At 40.4% G+C, this 26,375-nt stretch overlaps 1 pseudogene; it reads right to left on the minus strand.

The window, feature by feature from the left end:
• Nucleotides 1-485: 485 nt before the first annotated feature.
• LOC127195264 (tubulin alpha-1A chain-like) overlaps nt 486-26,375 on the minus strand; it is a 70,650-nt pseudogene continuing 44,760 nt past the window's right edge.

Here is a 26,375-nt window from a genome sequence, read left to right on the forward strand (position 1 = left end):
AGCTCTCCCTATGGCATTGCCTCTGGGCTTTGAAACCAGTAAGAATGGCTGTGTGGACATTGTTTTGCCCTTTGAAACTTTTCACTCCTAACAATAACTCCCAGGGTGATTTCTAGCAGGTACAAGTTAAGTGACGGAATAAACCACTCTTAAAAGGTTTTCCATACGTGTTGAAAAGGATCAATAGAAATTTAAAATATACACAGAAGATGTTATCAAGGTGACCAAGTAACAGGCTAAGGAGGCAGCTCAGCAGTTAAGAGCACTTGATGTTCTTGCAGAGGAGCTAGGTTTGGTACCCAGCACTTATGTGGCAGATCATATCTGTCTGTAATTCCAGCTCTGGGAAATCTGATTCCTTCCTTCTCTGTATTTCAAGAGCATCAGTCATGACTGTGGTGTACAGACATACATTCATGCAAGCAAAACATAAATATAAAATAGAAATCTTTTTTTAAGACAAGGAATATTTTATTTAAAACCCATCAGTAAAATGGGCATCGTGGGTCTATAACAAAGCATTCATATTTAAAGCAGAAGTCAGTAACTAGCTGATCCAACCACCTCTTTCTTGGCTGGAGCAGAATAAACTTCTCTGTGTGAGCAGCACCTTTGTATTTCTCTCCTTCCTCCTCCCCCTCTCCTTCAACAGAATCCACACCAACCTCCTCATAATCCTTCTCTAGGGCAGCCATGTCCTCACAGGCCTCAGAGAACTCTCCCTCCTCCATGACCTCGCCCATATACCAGTGCATACATCAAATCAAACTTGTGATGTAGGCGAGCCTCAGCAATGGCTGTGGTGTTGCTCAGCATGCACACAGCTCTCTGGACCTTGGCCAGGTCTCCACCAGGCACCACAGTGGTGGGCTAGTAATTAATGCCAATCTTGAAGGCAGTGGGGCACCCGTCCACAAACTGAATGGTACGCTTGGTCTTGATGGTGGCGATGGCAGCATTGACATCTTCGGGAACCACATCCCCTCGGTACAACAGGCAGCAAAGCCATGTATGTACCATGGCGAAGATCACATTTCACCATCTTGTTGGCTGGCTCAAAGCAGACATGGGTGATCTCTGCTACAGAAAGCTGCTCATGGTAGGCTTTCTCAGCAGAGATGACAAGGGCATATGTGGCCAGAGGGAAGTGGATGCAGGGTAGGGGGGCAAGGCTGGTCTAGAATTCTGTCAGGTCAACATTCAGAGTCCCATCAAATCTGAGGGAAGCAGTGATGGAAGACACAATTTGACCTATCAACCTGTTAAGATTAGTGTAGGTCGGTGCTCAATGTCAAGGTTTCTATAACAGATGTCATAGATAGCCTCATTGTCTACCATGAAGACAGAGTGCTCTAGGGTGGTGTGGGTGGTAAAGATGGAATTGTAGGGCTCAACCACAGTGATGGAAACCTGGGGGGGGGGGGCAGGGTAAATGGAGAACTCCAGCTTGGACTTCTTTCTATAATCAACAGACAGCCACTCCATCAGCAGGAAGATGAAGCCAGTGTCAGTTTCCCCATCAAAGTGGTGGAAAACCAAAAAGCCCTGAAGACCTGTACACTGGTCAGACAGCTTATGAATTCTGTCTAAAACAAGGTCAATGATGTCCTTAACAGTGGTATAGTAGCCACGGTATAGTTATTGGCAGCATTTTCCTTGCCTTCAATGAGCTGTTCAGGGGAAAAACTTGCGGTTGGTACCAGTGTAAACCTCATCAATAACTGTGTGTTCCGGGTCTACAAACACTGCCTGGGGCATGTGCTTGCCAATACCTGTCTCACTGAAGGTGTTGAAGGAGTCATCTTCCCCATCAATAGTCTTATCACTTGGCATCTGGCCATCAGGCTGGCTGCCTTGTTCCAGGCAGTAGAGCTCCCAGCAGGCATTGCTGATCTGGACACCTGCCTGGCCAACGTGGATGGAGATGCACTCATTCGTGGTTGCTGCTTTGCACCTGCCAGGAGGATTGTAGAGATGAGGAGGAGGTATTGCTTCTTACAGTGCGACTCTTAGGTGGTCAATGTAAGCGAACCTGCCAGAAATACTTTTCTTTTTTTTTAAATGATGAAGTAAATGCTGGCATCATATTGTTGTCACCTCACAAAACAGAGACCAAGAAAAATAGGTATTGCATAGTTTCAGAGGAGAAAAAAGAGAGTGAAACTCTAAATGGGATGGTTGTAGTTAAGGGGAGAAAAAAATCTATTTCTCCCTTTCTCTGTTACTACATTTTACATTAATGAATTTTTGGGAACAAGCAAAAGAAACTTATTTTAAGTACTACCATTTTGTTTTCAAACATCATTAAATCATAGGGAGAAAACTAATTTCAAGGTCCCAGGCCCTAAGGGAGCTGGGAGTTTCCCAACAGCTGAACAGAAGCTGTTGTAAAGAAACAGTTGTCTGTGTCCAGCCATCTCAGAGACAACTTGTAAGGAAACATTTGTCTGAGTCCAGATGTTTCAAGAGCAACTTCTCCATCTTGCTGTCAGGGTCAAACTAAGTTCATGTTCCCAACCCCAGGAATCTACTCCTATCCTGATTGATGGAAACTCCCCAGCTCAACCCTTTATGTCAAAATATGACTAGACAATGTTACAGCCCACCATGCTCCCCTTTGCTTAATGGTTTCATCCTTGAAATATGATGTACACCACACCTTTGGGGGTCACAGTTTAGCTCCGGAGTCTGCTGTGTGGCTCTGATCGATCAGTAATGTCTTTATAACAATAAGGTTTTGTCATCTGCATTGACCTGGTGTTTAAGTTATGTTGTATTCAATTGGACCCCACAACAGTGAAAATCTCTTTATTCAGTGCCAGAGGTTCAGGACTTAATTTTGGAGATCAAGACTAAGTTAGAGGTGCTGCAGTGCTGTCAAGGGAAACAGGTCGGCTAAGTGCACATCTTCACCTCTCCCTCCTTTTCTCCAAATCCAGTCCCCTAGTCTCACCACCCCTCCCCCCCCCACACCTGTAGAAGTCCTACTGTGGCCTCTCCTCACTCTCTGACCCCAGTCCCAGGGGACTAAACAGATCCTGGAGGAAGACCCTGCTTCTCTCCTTCTTAGACCCTCCTCACCAGCCTCCCAGCCCATCCTCATTCCTACATGTCAGCTCCCAATACCTAGAAACATCTTTTACCTAGAATCCCCAGTAGCAGAATCTCAGAAGCCTTCCCTGCCAGGAAATGCATAGCCATTACACTCTCCTAAGAAACAGGAAGCTGAACAGAAACCAAGGAAAGAACAGCTACCCAACAAAGACCAGATAGCAGCACCTACAATTACAACCACCCCAAACCCAGGTGCCTAGATGCTATCATAAAAACACAATCAAAAGCCAGGACAACATGTCACCACTAGAACCCTACCGCAATAGGCACTGAGAATCAAAACATACTGAGGCCAAAGCCAAAGACCTTAAAATAACTTTTATGAAGATGATAAAGTACTCAAAGAGGAAATGAATAAATCCATTTTAAAACTCTGAAAACACACTGGAATAAAATGAGTAAAACAGTCCAGGACCTGAAAGTAGAAATAGAATCAATAACAAAAACCCAGACTAAAGGAAATCTGGAAATGAAAAAGTTAGGAACTCAAGCAGGAACCTCAGAGGCAAACCTCACCAACAGATTACAACAAGTGGAAGAGAGACTCTCAGGCACTGAAGACATTGATACTTCAGTCAAAGAAAATGATAAACTGATACTTCAGTCAAGGAAAATGTTAAATCTAAGAAAATTCGGATACAAAGCTCTCAGTAAATCTGGGACACTATGAAAAGACCAAATCTAAGAATAATACAAATAGAAGAAGGAAAAGAAACCCAGGTCAAAGGCACAGAAAATATTTGTAACAAAATCAAAGAAGAAAAATTTCCCAACCTAAAGGAGGAGGTACCTATCAAGGTTCAAGAAGCTTATTGAACAGCAAATAGATTGGACCAGGAAAGAAAATCCCCATAATAATCAAAATACTAAGTTTACAGAACAAAGGCAGAGTTCTAAAAGCTATATGGGAAGAAAACTAACACAAAGGCAGGACAATTAGAATTACACTTGACTTTTCTATGGAGACCTTAAAAGACAAAAGGGATATATTTAGGTTCTACAAACCCTAAGAGAATACAGATGCCATCCCAGACTAGTATACCCAGCAAAACTGTCTATCACAATAGATGGAAATAAGACATTCCATGATGAAATCAAATTCAAGCACTCTCAATAAATCCAGCTCTCAATTAGACATCACTTTCAAACATGGCTGCTTTCTCCTATAAGCTAAACTTCTTTCATTGTTTGAAATTAAAGGTGTGTACTAAGGGCATGTCTGTATTCCAGCCAGATCACATAGACCTAGAAGGTTTTGGATGCGATTCTTTGCCAGAGTAACCATGTTGCTGGATTAAAATTCCTCTATACTGAGGAATTGCAGAGAATCATAACAACATATTTTAAAAACTTGTGCTCCACCAAATTGGAAAATAAGAAAGAAATGGATAATTTCCTTGAGACATACCATTTACCAAAGTTAAGTCAAGTTCAGATAAGCAATTAAACAGATCTATAATCCCTAATGATATAAAAGCAGTCATTAAACTCTCTCAACATCAGCAACAACAACAAAGCCCAGGGCCAGATGCTTTTAGTATACAATTCTACTAGACTTTCAGAGAGGAGTTGATGCCAATTCTCTTCAAGTTATTCCACAAAATGGAAACACCTAATTCATTTTATAAGGCCTCAGTTACCCTGATACCCATACCACATAAATGCCCAACAAGAAAAATAATTACACACCAATTCCCCTTATGAACATAGATGCAAAAATACTCAATAAAATATTTGCAAACCAAATCCAAGAACACATTAAAAAAGATCATCCATCATGATCAAGTAGGCTGGAACCCAGAGATGCAGGGCTGGTTCAATGAACACAAATCAATAAATGTAATCCACCATATAAACAAACTGAAAGCCAAAACTCACAAGATTGTCTCATTAGATGCAGGAAAGGCCTTTTTTGATAAACGTTATGGAGAGAGTAGGGATACAAGGCACATACCTCAATGTAATTAAGGCAGTTTAGAGAAAGCACATAGCCAATCAAGTTAAATGAAGGGACCCTCAAACAATCTAAACTAAAATCAGGAACAAGCCAAATAAAAATGAAAGTGGGACAAAACACAAGAAGTTTAGAAGAAAACTATGTGAAGACACAGAAGATCATTTACTGTACATGAACACACACACATGCAGAGAGGAGAGAGGGAAGGAGGGACAAGAGCGAGAGAGGAGAGAGGAGAGAGAGAGAGAGAGAGAGAGAGAGAGAGAGAGAGAGAGAGAGAGAGAGAGAGAGAGAACCAGAGAGTAGGGACAAGCCCTAGGGAAGGTCACTTTTCATGATTTCTAAGGAAACCAACTTTTCTGACACATTGAACTTGGGCTCCCAGCATTAAGGAATATAAGGAATATATTTATGTTGTTTAAACCACTCAATTTATGGAACTCTGTTATAAAGTCACAGCAAAACAACTAGTATGTTAGTACTTAACTGTCCCTGAGTTTTGACACTCCTTTCATCAAAAGGTAGAACCCCATCCACTTTAGGAATCAGCTGGTTCAAATGACCTGCTGTAAAGAGCAATAGAACGTGAAAGTCCTGGCCTAGAACTTTGTGTCTAGTGACAAAGGCTACTTTGGCTTCCCATCTCCTTGTTTTCTCCTTGTGGATCTTTTGGGGACAACCTAGAGGTCATATCTTGAGGAAGCTCTCAGAGACCCAATTAGTAAGAAACTGAAGATTTCCACTAACATCCATCGCAGATGTGACCCCTCCCACCAAGCCTTCCTATGGCCATAGCCTCTAGTCCCATCTGGATTTGACACTTTGGGGGCCACCCTGGGTCAGAACCATAGACCTTATGCATTTGGGGGACATCACTATGAACTAATATTTTAAACCGTGCAGGAATAGATAACTCAGAAACTTGAGAATTGGTTTAAATATCAATTCCTGCTAGGTAAGGTGGTGCAGCAATCAGGAGGCAGAGGCAGGCAGATGTCTCTGAGCTTGAGGACAGCCTAGTCTACAAAGCAAGTCCAGGACAGCCAAGGTTACACAGAGAAACCCTGTCTGGAAAAAACAAAAACAAACAACTCCCCCTAACCAAACAAAGAAAATGCAAGTCCTTCAATATTCCCCACAAAACTCAAGACTGATATATATATATATATTTACAGTGTATTATGAGATTCCATTACATCTTTTATTATTAATTATTATCATAAAACATGAACATTATTATTTTAGTCATTAGGTATACACTTAGGTATATTTTCCTTAGAGCATTAGGTATAGTCTTTAAGGCTGAATAATGGTCCCTTGTGTAGGCATGCTATATACTATGTTTTGTTTTCCTCATGGTCAACACTTAATTTAATTTAATTTCCTGTTAACCTTTGGATACTGTAAATAACTCTTCTGTGCACATAGTATATACTAACAAATATAAAGTCAGCTCCAGACTTTAATTCTTTTTTATATATACCTAGTAATACAATTGAAGAATTTTTGTTTTTAATGTTAACAGATTTTTAAAATTTTCTATCAACATAGGCAATTCCTACTAAAGAGACTTTCCATTCTATTTAAATGTACAACTTTAAAAAGTCTCTTCTTATTTACACCCCTAAATAATCCCTAATTTCCTAAACGACCCCTAAATTATTTACATCCAGCTAAATAAACAGTCTATGTAGGATATGAAACTGTGCAATGTAAATTTCCCTTAAATGGTAAAGTATTTAAGGAAGCAATTTCAGTATAGAATGACTGTATGTCAAGTTTCACTAGTTTAAAAATGAAATCTTATCTAAACCTACAAATCTGTTCTCACAAGATGCATATTGTCATATTAATTGAATTTTTGATAAATTGAAAATAGAAGATACTTGTTCTATTTTTATTGTTATTTATATTCTTTGGTTTTATTCACAGTGTGGCCCAATCCATCCACTTGTGTTCTTTACCTATGAGCTGTCAATTCTGTTTGCTATGAAAGACACAACACACACAGGGAGCTGTCAGTCAACACTGTTGTGATGCTTCTAGCATCATATTTCTCCAGACATAATTATCAAAAAAAAAAATCTCATGCAAATCCGAGGAAAACTATTTTGCTATGTGATGAAAATACCTTCAGTGTGTACAAGTTCAGAGTTGAAGTGCATAGACCCAGTGATTCCTTAATTGTGTCTATGCTTCCTTTGCATAGGTTTTGCCATTTTGAAGGATGCATTTGGTGTTTACCTAGCATGTGCAAGAACTACCATTTTATTCCTAGCATTATATATCTCTCCCCCCCCACACACACACAAAAGCATGCTAACAGCAAAAGAAGTTATGACAATCAGGGGATGAGTTTTAAAGTAGTTCCAGAGATGGGGGATAGGCCATTAAGTAAGGCATTTGACATGCAACCATTGAGGACCTGAGTTTGATCCTCGGCACTCACACAAAGAGCCAGGCATAGCGATGCACACTTGTCATCCTAGTGTTTGGGAGGTGAAGACAGGACTGGCCAGCTAGCCTAGCAAAATCAGAGAGACTCAAGTCCTAATAAGCTATCCTGTAATTGGCAACAAAATAGATGGATTCAGAAACGTGATGCCCAAGACATTCCCAGTCTCCAGCGCTCATGCATGAGTAATTCTACTATGTCAAGATACATGAATGCATAGTATCATGGCTTTCTCTCTCTCTCTCTCTCTCTCTCTCTCTCTCTCTCTCTCTCTCTCTCTCTCTCTCTCTCTCTCTCTCTCGTCTTCTCTCTCTCTCTCTCTCTCGCTGTCTCTCTCACACATACATACATACATACATACATACATACATACATACATACATACATACATACATACATTGGAGATTGAATTTAGAACCTTGTTCAGTCTAAACAAGTTCTATTCTATCACTGACCCACATGGCAGGCCCAATAGATATTTCTTTATTGGGTCCATGGGCATGGACTGGATGCCCAATTCCCCTGTAACAGTGGTTGATACTGAGTGGATGTAAAGAAAGGCCAGTAGAAGAGAGCTAAGAACAAAGACTGTAGACTAGAAATACTTAAGATACAAGAACTTTACAATAAAAGAGAAATGAATATAATTGAAATCAGTAATACTACACTTGGCAAAGATAGATTTAACAATAAAATCCCAGAGCACTAGAACCCAAATTAAAACCCCTTGAGGCATAAAAGACTATTTTAGGACAAATGGAGGAGATACCACTTTACACAGCAGGGAAGGTAACTTAAAAAGTACATTGCTTGGAAGACATGATGGCACCTGAAAATGTAAATAAGTAGAAGGAGGCAGCATTCCAGGCCCGCACAGTGAGGAACATTCTCAAGTGTGACTTTTGTCTCAGCCTTTAAAGGAAGTATAGACAAAAGCAAGAGGAATCTGGGTTTCCTTTAGAAACAGGATAGGGATTTAGAAGGATTGTAGGGACCATACTAAGACAAGTAAAAAAAAGAAATACATATAGCCACACATACCTTTCTTTGCAGGGACCAAGTTCACTAGCCCTTGGGTTTCTGTATTCAGTCTTACTCTCCTGTGTGAGCTACTGTCAGAGTCCACCCTACTTCCTACCTATGGACATTATATTTATCTGGCTTGCTTTGCAGTGGTCAAAAACTGGCCTCCTATTTTCTGTCTTCTTTGTCCAACAGAACCAGGTGTGTGTGTGTGTGTGTGTGTTGTGTGTGTGTGTGTGTGTGTGTGTGTGTGTGAAATTTAAACATGAGTGCTTTCAGCTGGTCACACACCACTTCTACCATGGCCTCCCCATCTTCCTCCTTAGTGTCCTGGATCAGGCTGTTCTCAAGTTCAGGTTCCACCCATGTTTTCTGTGACCTAGCCTGAGTGGCGCATACTCATTTCATGAGCACTTCCCGATATAGACTTGAGCCTCAGAACTGCTCAGACTTTGTTTATTCAGAAAGAATTAGAATTCTGATATCCAAAGGATTCTTCTAGAGAGGTCCTCCAAAAACTGATTATCTCGTGATTTGAAGACATGAAATGTCCAACATTCCTGCTGAACTGGCTGCCCAGCTGACAAGTAGACACTGGATGTTTCAGAAATTGAGGTAAGAGGCTAATCTACACAAGGCCTATGTAATCATTATTAATATGTATTGAAAGCTATTTTTTCAAGGCTTCAGTGACAGGGACCATCTGGGTAGTGAGATGAAACCTGCCTTTCAGAGGCTCATAACCTTATAGGAGGAAAATATATTCACACAAATATAATTCTAGAGAGACCATGATAAAATCAGAAAAGAATTGCAAAGTAATTTAAGAAAGCAAGAAGCAAAACATTGCTTCCTGCCAAATGGATCAAGATGGCTTTGTTTCCTAAATGTTTTACAGAGCTGCAAATCAAAATAAAGAAACTGTCTAATTCATTTCTCTACTTTGGTGCAGGACTACTTCTAAACTTTCCAAGAGTGATCCAACTATCCCATTTTTATAGCTACAAGGTAGAATTTTCTGTCTCAATTCATGAAATCATGTGATTAAAAATTATCCTTCACTATCCTTAAATGACTCTTCGGCATTTGCACACCACCTTTCCTATTTCCACTGAATTCCCAGCCATTTCCCAAGTGTTTTCCCAAAATCAAGAATCAGACCTGATATGTGAAATTGTGTCCAATTTCAAAGATCGCATCAGTGCCTAGCATGTGATTAAACTCTTTATGAATCGGCTTTGCTGTGATTAAATTGTAAACACCTGCATGGTGCTATTTTGACTGTAGCTGTCTTAAAGGAAGACTTTATACCGAGAAATATAGATTTCCTGAAATAAGCGTATCATTTTTCAGCCAAGCTATTAGGGATACATCCTTAATGACCCTTGAAGCGTAGACATACTTATATTTATACGATAACGCCGTGTTTTCCTGTCATCCTAATTGTATGTTGAGCATACTGTAGATGTACATTGCTGACCTCAGGGCAAGCAGCTGTCAAATAGTCATATTATTTATCATTTCTTTTCCATTCAGGACAGCATGTTTGTGTTTTTAAAACCAGGAAACTGTTGGGGGATGGTCTGATGTATTTTGATGCTAATTACTGCTTGCTGTCTCTGTGACTTACCTTTTGCTTAATAAAAAGCCATCCCACCCAGGCAGGGAAGAGGAGATAGGTGGGGCTAGGAGAGAGAGAGAGAGGGGGGGGGGGGGGGGAGAGAGAGAGAGAGAGAGAGAGAGAGAGACAGAGAGAGAGAGAGAGAGAGAGAGAGAGAGAGAGAGAGAGAGAGGGAGAGAAGAATTCTGAGAAGAAAGACCGCTACCAGGAGAAGGAGAAAGACCTGAGGAGAAGAGAGGAGGACCGCCATGGGGTAGCTGGAGGAGATGGCCAGTGTGGATGGAGAATCCAGCCCAGATGAAGAACATTAGCAAGAATTTGGGATTATAGATGGGAGGTAACTTGATAAAACTTATTAAAAACAGATGGCATGGGATTGAGGCAGGGATCCCGTGCCTGCCACACTATGGGAGGTAGTTTAGAGGATTGATATCTGCACCGCCTCAGGTTAACTAAGGATATTTTAAAATATAACAAGTGTCTGTGTCTTAATTAATCGCTAGCTGGGCCTACAGGTAATACAGATAATTTTAAAAGCAATAGAAATTCAATTTGGAAATTTACATGTGCATACTGTTTGTAGGATGATCAAACTGATAACACGAATTTGTATAATTTCTACATTTTAAAAACAAATTTGTACACATTTGGCCTAACGTTGAAAAGAAAGATCTTGAGAAATACAATGGAATTTTAGCCTTTGGCATTCCATTTGTGAATATGGTGATAACAAGAAGGATAATGAGAGCTGGTAGTGTGGCTCAGTGGGTAAAGGCCCTTGCCTCTAAGCCTGATGACTTGAGTACAGTCCATGGAACCAACATTTTTAGAAAGAGAAAACTGATTCCTGAAAGTTGTCCCGACTTCTATATACACATCTTGGTGCATATGCACACACACACACACACACACACACACTTAATAAAAATGGAAGCAAATGTTGTAGATGTACAAAACAGAGCAGGGCTCTTGCTAAGTGATGGGTATGGCCATTTGTTTTATCACCTTGCATCCATTTGTGTGGCCAGCAGGAGGCACAGAAACAACTCTAATGGGTTGCAGTAGAAAGGGATCTACTGCCACCCGTGTGTTCATTAGCTCGCATGAGCTCGCATGATCACTGAAAAGGAAGGTGGCCCTGGCCACAGTTTAACTTTGGCAGCACCTCCCAGCCCCTGTGACTTTATTGCCTCTCACGTTGACAGGAGTAACTAAGCTGAGCCTACCTACTCTTAAACACTGAACTCAGCTACAGTTTCCAATCCGATGTGAGTGTCTCTGAGAGCAGATACTAAATCACATCTGGAGCTCTGGGTTTTCATGTTAGCAATATATATAAAAGAAGTAACTGTTGAACTATTTTGCTTGCTGATCCTGTACAGACCATTTTCTCAGAAGTATGGAGAGCTGGCAACATGGTGTGTGTGTGTGTGTGTGTGTGTGTACACTTGTGTGTGGGTGCACATGTGTGCATACACACTTACAAAGACCAAAGAACAATCTTGGGTGTTCTTTCATAGGAGCTGTTCATCTTTTTTTTTTTTTTTTTTTTTTTTAAGATAGTGTCTCTCACTGACTGGGCTAGTCTGGTTGTCACCCATCTATGGGTCCCATTCCTGCTCTCAGAATGCTGTGATTGCAAACGCATGCAACAGTGCTTGGATTTTATGGGGGCACTAGGGATGGAATGCATGTCCTCATGCTTGCAAAGCAAGCGCCTTTTCCCCCTCTTCAGTCCCCCTAGATGATTTTCCAGGAAGGAAGTAGGAATGGAAATTGGAAACTAACCTACAGTTTTTGGGACAACCATGAGCACACTGCAGAGAAGTCTTAAAGATCCACTAAATGATTAGATGAGATGAATGTGAGGTCATTTTCAAAGACTTTACGGACAGGGACCATATCTGCTCTGTATATATGGTATCTTTGACTTGGTTTTATTCCTACTATGTAGTCAGTTGATAAATATTTTATTAAACAAGAGGTTACATAAAACACAAGTTGCCCTTTTCTCCTAACACCACCATCATTCAGTGACCAGCATCCGTCTATTGATTATTCTCTAACTTTTGAAGTCCTGTGGATATTAACTTATGATTTTGTCATTTTGTTTCTTTATCTGGATTGAGGGTGTGTACAAATTGAGATTTTGTGAGTACATTTGTATTGTGTTTTCTATTAAAACTGAAAATTAAATATATTTGGCAGTCCTGAGCAGGACAGTACAGTAACAGTATGGATACACGATAAGTTTTTCCTCCTACATATCCACCCATCTTTCTACCATGTCTCTATCTATGCATCCATCTCTACAGTTCTAGGAATCAAATCTGGCTCATGCTAAGCATGACTTACCAGTGAGATATACCACCAGCCCACCATTTCTATTTTTATTGCCTGGTGAAGTATCAATAAGGATGTATAAACCTGAGAAAGATGTCTTCCTTTTAATCTTAGGAAAAGTATCTTGGCTCTTGAGGCATGCTGAATGCCTGTTGGCTTCTACTGGTACTAACTGGAGGAAAGTGTTTGTTTGGTCCCATGGTTTCAGCCAGTGGGTGCTTGTCCCCATTGTTTTGGGCATATAGCAGGAAGTATGAGGTGGAGCATAGCTTCTTAGCTCATAGTGGTCAGAAACAGAGAGCAAAGAGCTGAAAAGGGGTCAGGGTTCGGATATCCTCAAGGTCACATTCCAGCAACTTCACTTCCTTCTTCCCGCCCTAGCTCCCCACTGTGCTGTCAGCTGTGACACAACCCTTGGGAGACAGTTAAGATCCACCCTACTATGACTTTCTTCCTGTAATGTGGGCTGAAGGATAACAAGAACTGATGATGATGTGGCAAACACCTCTCTCCTATAACCATTCTCCAAGTACAGGTTTTCTTATGGATTCCCAAAATGTTCATTGGCGCTTCCCTTTCTATTAGAGGTCTGTAGAAGCCTTAATTTGATTTTGTGTGCAAAGACAGCATTGTAGTTGAGGTAAACATGTTTTTTGTTTTGATCCCAAGTGTGGCACATGAAACAGACTTGTGAGAGGACACGTGGTGTTTGTCCACTAGAAGAGGAACTGCTTCTTGTGGGGTAACTGAGAACCATTCTAGTACGGACTCTGAGAGGAGATATATATTAGCTCAAAACCAGAGGCATGTTTGTTTGTTTGTTTGTTTGTTTGTTTGTTTTTGCATTGTTTCCTATTGTTTGGCTGTTCATTGTTCCATTTCAAGATGCTGCTAGAGAGAAACACTCCGGCTGTTGCTCCTTACTGTGGCTGCTGCAGTTGCAGTCACTTTTGCTGAACTGATGGTTTGCTGTTTAAGAGGTCTGCTGGAATCCTGACGATAAAGAGTGGAATCTGCCCAAGGAACTGAGTCTAAAAAGGTCTACTACTTCTCCTGTACCCATTAACCTCCTTTCTCTCCTATCTAGGGTAGGTGGGTTGGATGCAAAGTATAGACATTAAAAAACCCTAAATAAAGTAGGTTTGGAAAAGCTCAAAGCCGACAGGGCATCTGTGTATTTCTGTCAGTGAATTATAGTGAAAATTATTTAATTGAAGTACCCAAGTTCAGATCCTTTCGGAATTAAAGTGAATATATTATTCTTCATGTACAACAACACATTTTACTTTGAAAATTCCCAACTATTAATATTTTTACAGGGGCTGGAGAGATGGCTCAGAGATTAAGAGCACACACTGCTCTTCCAAAAGTCCTGAGTTCAATTCCCAGCAACCACATGGTGGCTCACAACCATCTATAATGTGATCTGATGGGCACTGTATACATAATAAATAAACAAATCTTTAAAAAATATTTTTACAAATTAGATTACAAACTATACCTAACACAAAATTTATGTATTTACTTATTTGGTTTGTCGAGGCAGGGTTGTGTAGCCTTGGCTGTCCTGGACTCACTTTGTAGACCAGTCTGGCCTCGAACTCACAGCAATCTGCCTGCCTCTGCCTCCCACGTGCTGGGATTAAAGTCATGTGCCACCATGCCCGACAAAATTTATTTATTTAATAATTTATGTTTTTCAAAGTGGTTTCAGTGTATTTCCACCTTATTTGATTCTCAGATCAACCTAATTATGTTTTAAGTATGCCAAAAACTATGTGAAATTTGGATATACGGGACTGTATATTTAAAGTACTAAAACCACATGCTAATAATGGAATGGATTGCTTTAACATCAGAAAGAAAGAAAGAAGCCACAACTTAAATACAAAATATTTAAATATTTCAAAAGTGAAACACAATGTTATCAGAGTAGATTGGTCAAGAAAACAGAATCAATTGTTCCATTTTAAAATATTCACTTAACTTCTATGTATACAGTTGTGTGGATGTGCATATGGCATGTACACCTACACACCTACACACCTACACACACACACACACACACACACACACACACACACACACACAGAGTAAGTCAGAAGATCCTACATAAGATGAAACGATTCTTTACTAGTCTTTGACATAATTGCATTACTACAAACAGTAATTTTCTCTAAGTATTTATGCATTTTCTGCTCCTTTGGGAATAAGTTTAGTCTTCTCTTTTGGGAGAAGAGTGAATAAGCAAGGACTGAGAGAGCAGTAGGCGCTGCTCTCCCTTCTGTCTTTTCCTTGACATGTCTCCTTTGTTGGACTAGCATCCTCTTCCCATAAGCCTTTCTCCTTTAAATAGGTAATGGTGCCTATATTTTTTTGATTGTGATTAAATATACTTCGACCAAAGATTCATACATTAACCACTTCATCACACTGCATTAGAGGTGTCAGCACATTCTGTGTGTGTGTGTGTGTGTGTGTGTGTGTGTGTGATCAGCCTCCATTCACAGAACTTCGTGCCTTGTAAAACTTGAAGTATAAGGCCCAATTGCTGAAGACAACAGCAACACAACTCACCAAACATGAAGAAGTTGGGCTGGTGCTTATATATGGAGCCTTCACCCCTACATTCTAGCATCTTGGTACAGGAAGGTACCCTGTATGCCACCAAAAGAGAAACCTAAAAAAACCAAAGCTACAAACCCTTTCATCTTCGGGGATGTCCTGCCTAGAAGATATGCTAGGGAAATGGTGGCACAAATCTTGTGGGAGTAATCAACCAATATCTGATTTGACTCAAGGTCCTTTCCACCAGATGGAACCCATACCCCACACTGCTTGGATGACAAATGATCTGAGACTAGATAGCCCAGGAACCTAGGGTAAAACCAAATACCACTGGTATTTAAAACAAAACCAACACATAGTGATAAAACGGCTCCTAATAATATTCTGCTATACTCATAAATCAGCACTTGTTCAGCCATCATCAAAGAAGCTTCCTTCTGTAGCAGATGGGAATACAGAGATTCACAGTGTTGTTTTTACAGTAAAAAAAAAAAAAAAAAAAAAAAAGCCAAAATATTTTATTTTACCAATAAAGACTCAGAGCGGCAGAGAAAGCACCCAGCTGACCTTCCTATACAGCTGTGTCCCAGGAAAAAAAAGCCCTTCCTACTCAGCCCATGTCTCAAAAGGATAAAGCCCTTTCTCCTCCTGTGCTTGCTTGTGTTCATTCCCTGACTTCCGGTTACTTGCTGCGCCTCTTGACCTATGATTCACTTTATTAGCTCTTGGATTAAAGGTGTATGCTAAGGCTGAGCCATACTACAAGTGCTTGTTTACAATAAACAAAAAGCTCTAGGATCAAAGACAGCCATACTGCAATTTAGAAACAGGTTTTTATAGTTCACAATGGCATCAGATCTCCTGCAACACCACAGCCAGACATTGTGCAAAGAGAAAGAAAGACCTTACAACACTCTACCCTAAATGAGCCGTCTCTACAAACTTCCTCATCTCAGAGTTCAGGAAACCCTGATGAAGAGGATACAGAAAGGATGAAAGAGCCAGAGGGCATGAAGGACACTAAGAAAACAAGATTTCCTAAGTCAACTTCAGCAAAGCTCATAAAAACTGAAGCAGCATGCTCAAGGGCCTGCAGGAGGCTGTAGCGGGTCTTCTACATGTATATTATGGACCAGGTTAGTGTTTTTATGAGATCCTGTGGGAGTGAATGAGTGAGTCCCTGATTTATATACCTTTTCTTGGACTCGCTTCCTTCTATTAGTTTGTTTTGTCCAACTTCAATGTGATGAATTTTGTTTTATCTTATTATTATGTTTTATTTTGTAACATTTTATTATTATCTTTTAGAAGCCTGCTTTGTAGTGAGAAGCAGGAACGGAGTGGATCCAGATGGGAGGGAAAGTGGGGGAGGAACTGGAAGGGAGGAATAGAGGGAGGGGGAAATGTAATCAGGGTATAGAATGTGAAAATAGAATTTATTTTGAATAAAAAGAAAATTTAAATTTAAAAACTTGAAATATGAACACAAAATAGGTTCATTCTATTGCCTTTTCCTGAGCCCCTGGCAACCACTGTTCTACTTTTTGTTCTTATGAATGTGACTTGGCCCCTCAAAAAAGAAAAACGGGGGCTCAAGACATGGTTCAGCTGTTAAGAGCATTTGCTGCTCTTGCAGAAGACCCAGGTTTGTTTTCCAGTACCCACATTGAACATCTTACAAGTGACTGTGACTACATTTCAGATCCAATGCATTCTTCTGGTGTCTGCAGGCACTATACATATGTGATGCACACACAGACTAGAAGTACACACTCACGTTCAAATAAATAAATAGATGATAGACAATAGATAGATAGATAGATAGATAGATAGATAGATAACTTGAAATGTTTTCTCCAACCTCATTTTCAATGTCTTTGTACTTCTAGATCTAAAATCTCTTAGAACTGATACATATTTGCATCGTTTTATTTGTATGTTCTTAATGGAGATTCTAATTTAATTACATTCAAAATAGTTCTATTTTCTACATGTCTTCGCAGTATTTTTGCCCATTTTTTATATTTTGCCTTTTTGCTTGGTTGCTTTTTTAAAATTATTTGTTGTGGAATGTCTTAATTTATCCTTCCTTCCTTGTACATTCTATAGATATTTTCTTTGTTGTTTCCATGGGAATTAGGTTTTATTGCTGAAATTGTCAATAACAAATAAAACTCTTCTCCTTTAACAGTAGTACAATTATTAATGTCACAAAGTTACAACTTTTGATATTGTAGGTCCAAAACCTAAAAACATATTTGTTGTGCTTTTTGCATTGATTTCTTATATTATATAGAAAGCAAAGTGGGAATATCTCCTCCTCCCCCTCCCCTCCCCCTCCTCCTCCCCCTCCTCCTTCTCCTCCTCGTCCTTTTTCTCTTCCTCGTCTTCTTCCTTCATTTTGAGAGACAGGGTTTCTCTGAGTAGGCCCAGTTATCCTGAAACTCTTTCTCTTTGTATTCTAGGAATGCTTAGAGCTCAGAGACACACCTGCCTCTGCTTCCAGAGTTCTGGGATTGAAAGCATGGACCACCTCACCTAGGTAGACTATTAGTTTTTCTAATTGTCCACGTACATATCATTACCAGTTGAAAGTCGTGGCTGTGAGTTACGGGTCCCTGAAGCTTCTCTGTAACTAGGATTGCCTTCATTATTCCCCAGGGCTTTTCTTAAACAGCTCCTTTTCCTGGACATACATAGCCACTTCCTAATTTCCTCACACATATTGTGACTTTTAAATGCCTTAGTCTTCAGTATCTCGCTCAAGAACAAACCACAGAAAAAGAGATGATAAAAGAATTTAAAAAGTCAGTGCCCCTTTTCACTCTCAGAAGTTATTTCAGACTGAAGGGAGGAGACCTGGCACACAACCCTACGAGGATGGCTGCTTTCTTCTGTGCCTGTACCTCCAGGATCAGAGGTAACAGTCAGAAGCACAGCTCTGTATTTAACAGATGGATTCTTATTTCCCACCCTGGCTCTTGGAAACCTCTATACCTAGCCCGGAAGCGAACACTACAGTGGGTTGAAACTGACCTAAGACTTCTTTTAAGAAGTGATCCCTTCAGGGTAGAAAGGAGATGAACAGCATCACAAGAGCCATTCTTTTCTAAACACGGAGGCTGAAAATATACCTCGTGTCTCCATCACTATTAAAAAAAAAATGCCTGAGATAGTTAACTTACAAAAAGAGAGGTTGTTGGGGTAAAACTACACAACTGATGGCTGGGAAGAAATGAGAGACTCAGGGCCTGGTCCCATGACTTCCTTTTTAAGACATGACGCCAATGACCTGATGACCTCCCTCTAGGTATTACTCATCAAAGATCCTACCATCTCCCAATAATTCCACCTGTTTATCAAGTCTTCAATGTGTGTGCCTTGGGGTACATTCAAAACTCAAACTAGCATACTGAATAAAATGTTTCATTTTCCACAGTTGTCAGTCTGATGGCTTTCTTGACAATTAAATTTACTGAAGAATTTTATAGAGAAGAGAGAGGGACTTAAACAAAATGTCCAGATGTCATCTGTTAAAAAATGTTTTATTGAGACAATAAAAAATAACATCAACAAGCACTAAAATTTTAATTAAAATATGATTTACAATGCTGCTATGCCCCACTACAAGCATTCTTATTGATAGAAAATAGCATTGCTCATATCCTGAGGACACTTGAACACCTCATTTGACTTTTCCAGTCTTCCACCCAAGATGGCTGCTTCCAAATCCACTGTCAATACCAATTCCTTCCTTTCATTGCTGGGCACATCACTCGATACATGTATATTATGTTCTCTTGCCTTCTGCTCCGAATATTCCAAGTATTGCATTTCTGTCAATTCATTGATTGAAGAGCTTACCTCCCAGAATGTTGACAGCTGTTTCAGACATTTACTAAATAACTCGGGTAACAGCTGCAAATGGATTGGCTAAAGAAGATTTGGCACCACGTCATTAACATTCATCAAATGCACACATTTCCATTGAAAAGCCCCTTCATTACAGACGTTGTCTATCAGGAAGCAGCTCTCAGGAAGCTTGCTCAGTGTCCAAACATTTAGCTAGTGTTTAACTCTACACTAGCTGGTGAAGTGGACAGAATTGATAGACTTGCTGTTAAATGAGTTAGCATGCTGTCTATAACTAACATTACTTTCATTTGGCTCCTTCATCCATGTGAGCAAGGAATGGAGAATTAATATGTGTTTTACCCACACAAATCCAGGTTCTGGCTCACTAGGTGGCTGGTGGTTTCATATAATGCACTATAAAGCCCTTGTACTTGAGCAGATGATGCCCCAGATATAAAGTGGAAGTGACCGAGTCGCCACACTCATTAGCTTTCTGAACACAAAGAAGTATACTCATGGGAAACAAAAAAACTTAAGTATTTGTATCACCATTATGCCCAAAAGTCTACTAAAATTCTGCAAGTAAACACCTAAGTCTATTGAAAGTTATTTAGTGTCGTGTAAACATGGATGATCCTTCTTTCTTCCTGTATGCTGTAATACTTTGTTTGAATGTATAATTCTTTCGTAATTGTAAGAATAAACTTTAAATTAAAATTCTTTAAGGACATAAAGGAAACTATAAGTCACCGTTAGAGGTAAAAACTCCTTGGTCCTTCAACTATCATTAATCGGACCTTCAGTTTGAAAGGAACTTTCCCAGCGGCTGATCCCATAGATCTATATATAGACGATGCAGTATTGGCTGTGTAAATGGTTCAGGGCCTTTAAAAGAATTCATGCATTAGTACGCTATACGGAGAGAGCATTCTCAAACACGGGTTTCTATTTTTAAAAAATGATAATATATGATTCGTACTGGAGATGCAAATCTGAATATCTATACAGCCCAACTTAAGATACACAGGGGTAGAATGTGTGTTTTTAACTCAGTCTGTTAGGGTTCCAGACATCAGCGTTTGTTCAGATGGCTCAGCCAATAAGCTTTATCTATCCTTGTCTTGCCATCGGTTTAAATAATCAGTGCTTGTTTTGAGCACTGTTCCTCTTCTTGAGCTTTTTCTAATTCCTAGTCAGGTATTGACCTCTTCTTTGAATGTTTTTCACTTTTTAGAACTCCTCTAATACACTGATTTGGGTCTGGTTTCATCCTGCCATCTAGCCTGTGAGCCCTTGATTGGAGAGCAGAGTCACACAATGACATTCATCTTAATTTTTCCCTGCTACCATTGACTGGTAGTTCTTTGCTTCAGTAGCCTTATTGCAAAATGATTGATACAGATAAACTGCACCTATTTAACGACTACAACTTGATACATTTAAAACACAGTCCTTACCTATGGAAACCCTCACTTTAGTCATGACAAGGATAGCCATCCTTCCCCTATGTTTCCTAATGGTGATTGGAAATTTTTCCATCCAGCCCTGGCCTCAGGAAGCCTCTGAGTGGTTCTCACTATGAGTTACCCTGTATTTTCTAGAATTTTACATAAGTGGAGTTGTGTTGGTGCATTCCTGTTTGGTGACAGTGGGGAGTGGGTCTGATTGCTTTAATAAAATGATTTGAAAAAATTAACCCATGTATTTTAATACTAAGTTAATTCCTTTGTAGGACTGAGTGGTGTTCCTGGTAAAGAACATAATTAATCATATTTTTGGTTTATCCATTCATTGATTAATAGGCATTTGGCTGTTCTAATTGTGCGTGTGTGCGTGCGTGCGTGTGTGTGTGTATGTGTGTGTGTGTGTGTGTGTGTGTGTTTTCTCAGGGCCTCCTGTCCCTGCCATATACTGTCTGTTCTCAGGAGCCTTCAGACACCTTGTCATAAACATCTGTGATCCCTTTACACCTGTATCTTTCATGGAAAACCCTATAGACAATGCTGCCAAGTTGTGCTACTAGCTTGAGATTCAGTTGCTTGGACCACAGTTGCACTGTGCTCTGTGTGCTGACCCTGAGAAGTGCTTCCCTAGGTGGCGGTTTTGAGCAGAGAATCTCTTCACTGACATCTTAGTTTTGGTGCTTTCCTTTTTACTTAATTTGCATTTATCCAGGATGGAGTCCTGAATGAGCAAGGTCTTGCCTTTGACATTTTTCCTATTTTCCCAGTACAGAGCCCAATATTTCTTTATAATGATGCTTATCTCTTTAACAATTATAGCTGTTTTCCTAGAACTTACTTTGTATAAAACTTTGAACTCATTTCTTTCTGCACCAAACTTAAAAATTTCTGTTCTACTTGTTGCTCTTAGACCTTGGTAAAGAAGAAGTACAGCTGAATTCTATCCTGTTTTGACTTTAAATTCATTTTCATTCAAGTTCTCAGGACACAGGCAGAATGAAATACCTCCAGCCCCAGTTCTCCATAGTCACTGTTTCCCTCTGAAAGGCTATAATCTGGCCTTCCACTAGGCACTATTCTCTCAGCAATCTGGTCTTTTGAGCACCCACCAGAATCATTCTTTAAGTTCTGTTCTAACATTCTAGGGATTTCCTAGGCCCTAATTCCAAACTTTCCCATTCCTCCCACAAACCTATTCCAAAGTCTTAGTAATTACCACATGCTCAAGTTTACTACAGCCACCAAGCAACTCTCCACTCCAGAAACCATCAGTGAATGTGTGTGTGTGTGTGTGTGTGTGTGTGTGTGTGTGTGTGTTAGTCACTTCTTTCATTGCTATGATAAAATATCAAGGAAGGAAGTGTTGATTTTTTGCTCGCAGTTCGGCAGTATAAAACTCAGTGGCAGAAACATGTATTACACAGCTGATCAGATGTCTGCTGTCAGGAAGTCGTAAATCAATGAATGAATCAATGAACTTAGACAGGAAGTGGATTCAGGAATCTCAAGGCTCACCCCTAAAAACCTACTTCCTCCAGCAAGGCTGTACTTCTGGACGGTTACACAATCGTCTAAAACAGCACCATGAGTTGGGGATCAAGTCTTTAAACACATGGTTATATGGGAAATATTTCACACTCAGAACCCAGAATTATCCTCTTTCTACTGCATTTACTAAGTCTCTATGAGGATTCTATGGATTGACAGTGATTATGGAGAGATGGAATGTTACAAATTAAGAAAAATATTCTCTTGAGCTATCTTTGGTTTTCCTTAATAGTTATTCATTACTAACTTCTGTGTCACACCGACCATCTTCGAGATTATTAGGCAAAAGCTTAGGAAATTTTTCACCTACCATGCTACTAGTTTTCACAGACTCAGAGCTAAGAGTTTCACAAGACAGCATGGGAAACCTATAAAAGAAACTACCCATTCTGCTCTAACTCACCTGGCTACTGCATTCAGCAAAACATTGGTAAACGCTCTTATTTATGACGTCCTTTCATTTGAGGACCACTCGAGTTGATGTTATCTCTTCCACGCTGGAACACACATGCCATTCAGATCAACCTCCATGTGTGTTTCCAAGTTACAGCCCTTTAACCTTGTTTCTATTTTCTGTTGCATGATTCTTCCTGGGAAGACATACATAAACTCCTGCCCCCAGAGAGAGCACTAATAGACCCAAGGAATCAACTCCATACAAGCCTAGCTTGGTGAGGCAAAGGGTTTATTTGGAGTCATTTATAGGAACATGGATGAGGAGTTAGCTTATGGGAACTTGATGAACCTCTGGTAGCTAAAACAATGAAAACCACACCCTAGCATGGACCATGATTCACAAAAAACAAAACAAAACAAAACAAAACAAAACAAAAACCAAAAAAACTGTATTCCAGGAGTTCTCTACTCAATTTGCAGGGAGCTCTACAAAAATGTCTCCTCTTCACCAACAATCTTCCTAATTACTGCCTGTATCAGCTCAGGGAAGAGCCTTTTAGTCTTGTAATTTTCTGAGCTTTGAAACCCTTGTAAATTCACTTAGCTTCTTGACTCTTATGAGCATCCTTCCTCACTCCAGTAGGGAGAGCTTCGATTCAGAAAACACATGGCATCCTCTTTGGAGAGAGAATTGTGTTTTTCCTTGACAGAGGTCAGGATACATTTGTCTTCCAGCATTGATGTGTAGCAACATGCTAGAAGATTGTTGGCCAGGAACATTCTCTGGAGCTCAGGGCTCGAAGTTTCCATTAGAGGTCTTCATTGCATAAGCAGGATTGATGATCAATTGCCCATCTGGTTCACCTAGAGGAGAAGAGGTAAAGATACAATAAGAGAAGGGACGAAAGAAATGCTGGTTCGATTCTGAAACCTGGATATTACTTAGAATATAGAAAGTAATTAAAGCTAACAGTAGAAATATGGTTCTACTTTCATTTACTTATCTTTTGATACATACAGCCCTGTGTGATCTCAGAGTCACAACCTTCCCATTTAGCTCCTAGAGAATTGCGATGACAGATACAAATCCAATGAAAAAAAAATTTTTTTGTTTTGTTTTGTTTTGTTTTTTTGAGACAGGGTTTCTCTGTGTAGCCTTGGCTGTCCTGGACTCACTTTGTAGACCAGGCTGGCCTTGAACTCACAGCGATCCGCCTGCCTCTGCCTCCCGAGTGCTGGGATTAAAGGTGTGCACCACCACTCCCAGCTGAAAAAAAGTTTTTTAACAAAGGAAATGGCTAATGAGAAATTTAAGGTTTTACCACGTAAATATATAGTAACCCTTGTCTATAAACTGTTTATAAAAATGTACACAGTTGTAGGCTGAGCTGTGTTCCTCTCAAAGTCACATTGAAAAGGCAGTGACCTCCTAAGCACCAGCACTTCATAATATGATTGCATTGGGCGACAAGGCAATTGGTAATTGCTGTCTGTCACTGTGAGAAAACATCACGGCCAAAAAAAAAAAAAGTAACTTGGGTCAGTTAGGAAGGGAAGCCAAACAGGAACTGAACGTAGAAATCTGTAGACAGCAACTGAAAGAAAGTCCACAGAGGAAAAACCTGGAGGCAGCAGCTGAGACAAAGTCCACAGAGGAACACTGCCTGCTGGCTTGCTTACCATGCTCACTCCTGCCTGCCCATAGGTGGCACCGCCCACTGTGGTCTGAACCCTCCCACACTAATCATTAATCAAAAGAATGCTTGCTCCCACAGACTTACCTGCAGGGCACTCTGCTGGTGATATTTTCTCAGTTGAGGGTCCTTCTTTCCAGATGATTCTATCTTGTGTCAAGTTGGGGTGAGGAAAGCACAATAATTAAATTAAAATGGAGTAATTAGGTGATCTCTAGTACAGTATATCTGTTGTTCTTATATGAAAAGATTAAAACAAACGAGTGCTCAGTGGGCAAACATATGACAAGCACAGGAAGAAGATAGGTATCACTATGCTACAGTGAAGGATCTGAAGAGAAACTAGCCCTGCTGATACCTTGACTTTCAGCTTCTGGAACCATGGGGAAACACATTTCTACTGTTCAAAGCAGCCAGCTTTTCGTACTTCCTAATGACCACATGTAACCCGCTCACGTATTTATCAAATGCAGTTAAGGAAGATGGCTTAGGAAGGGCATAAATCACGGAATGGCTTTTGAGCAGAAATCAGGCTAGAGCAGGGTCCCACAGCAGAAGCAGGCTGTCCAGAGCAGCACTGTAGAGCCAAACACCATCTTGAGAAGTCTCAGAATCTTTAAGCAGTTTGGGGAGAGATTTGTATATGCATGGGAGGTCTGGGCCATGTTGTGGACACTCAGCTGTCCCGTAGACCCTCACCACACTTCCTAACCTAGGAGACTGGAATCTGCTTTGGCAAATACTTGTTTAGATAAGGAGTTGGCAATAGAGGCCTATGAGGCAAACCTTGCTTGAGGCTTTTTGTAAATACATAGTGTCACTATAGAGGCCTGTGTGCATATGGGCCCAAACCCTACTGAATGCTTTTATTTGGTTTTGTTTAATTTTGTTTCTCAAGACAGGGTTTCTCTGTGAAGCCCTAGCTATCCTGTAGACCTCTGGCTGACCTGGACTCCCTTTGTAGACCAGGCTGGCATTGAACTCACAGAGATCCACTTGCCTCTGACTCTTGAGTGCTGGGATTAAAGGCATGTGCCACCAGGCCCAGGCCTCTATTCAGTGCTTTTAAATGCCAAGTCACTGATACACAGCCATGTCCCGCTGGTATACCCATTATCGCTGGCTGTTTTCATGCTATAATGCCAAGGGTGGATAGTTGGAAGGAAGACCCTCTAAAATTAAAAAAAAAAAAAAAAAGGTGTAAAAGGAGATGACTCAATCATATAACAAGGACCCCCCTGTCCCACCCCCACCCCACATACACTTGGAAGAAAGTACTTTGCTGTCATGTCTGCAGGCTGAGAAGATTGAGGGAGAGTGGTTTGCATTCTAGCAGTGTGACTTGCTGTAAGCTACGCCTTGGTTATTTGTGCCACCTGTCTGCTTCCCTGCTAAGGTGTGCTTCTGGTTGCTTCTCACCTACAGTCTCAAGCCTTGGATTATCCCTCTCTCCATCCTTAGCTCCTCGTCTTCTCACTTCCTTCCAGGCTTCTCCCTTTCCACCTGTTTCACTCAGTTCTTGAAACCAAAAAGCATGCTATTTTGTAAAGCATAGGGATTTCCTTAGGCTGGTGATCCTGGAAGTGCAGATCCAAACAGCATGGTGTGGGCTCCTGTGAGGCTCTGTCATGGCGGGAGTGTGGGATTCTAGGTGGTGCATTTCTCTCTTTTAATAAAGCCACCTGAATCCAGTGACTCCATCACGGGGCGACATCCCAATGACTTGATCTAATCTAGTCCCTTTGCAGAGAGGCATCTCTAAACACTGGAGTCAGGTTAAGTTTCTGCCCTCTCAACACCATTAACATGAGATTTTTGAGTATCAAACATTTTTGTGCGTTCTGGGGAGAGAAGTCATAATCAAACTGCTGTGTCTCATGGAAGCCAGGATTCTGCTCTGGGTTCTAAGCTGACGTATTGATTTAAAATGTTTTTCCTGTCTTATGGACACTAACAACACCGGTAAGAAGGTCATTGTCTTTAGGTCGTTGTGGGTGATTTGCTTTCTTCTACGCACGTTTTAAGAATTTCCAGTCATTCTATGTCTCTTGAATGCGTCCTTCCCTGTGCTGCTAATGGAGGTTTAATCTGAGCAGCCACTCCTGAAACTTCCTGAGGTAGAATCTATTCTAAATCTTACAGCATATACACAAGTTCCTTAGTTCAGCAATTGCAATCTTCAAATATTTTTGTACTTCTATTTGGTTTCTTAAAGAATTGTTAGATATAGTTTAATGTATTTTCAAGAATGAAAGAAACACGAGGGCTCGGGAGATGGCTCAGAGGTTAAGAGCACTGTCTGTTCTTCCAAAGGTCCTGAGTTCAATTCCCAGCAACC

The sequence above is a fragment of the Acomys russatus genome, chromosome 11, assembly GCF_903995435.1.
Source record: "Acomys russatus chromosome 11, mAcoRus1.1, whole genome shotgun sequence".
NCBI lineage: Eukaryota > Metazoa > Chordata > Mammalia > Rodentia > Muridae > Acomys > Acomys russatus.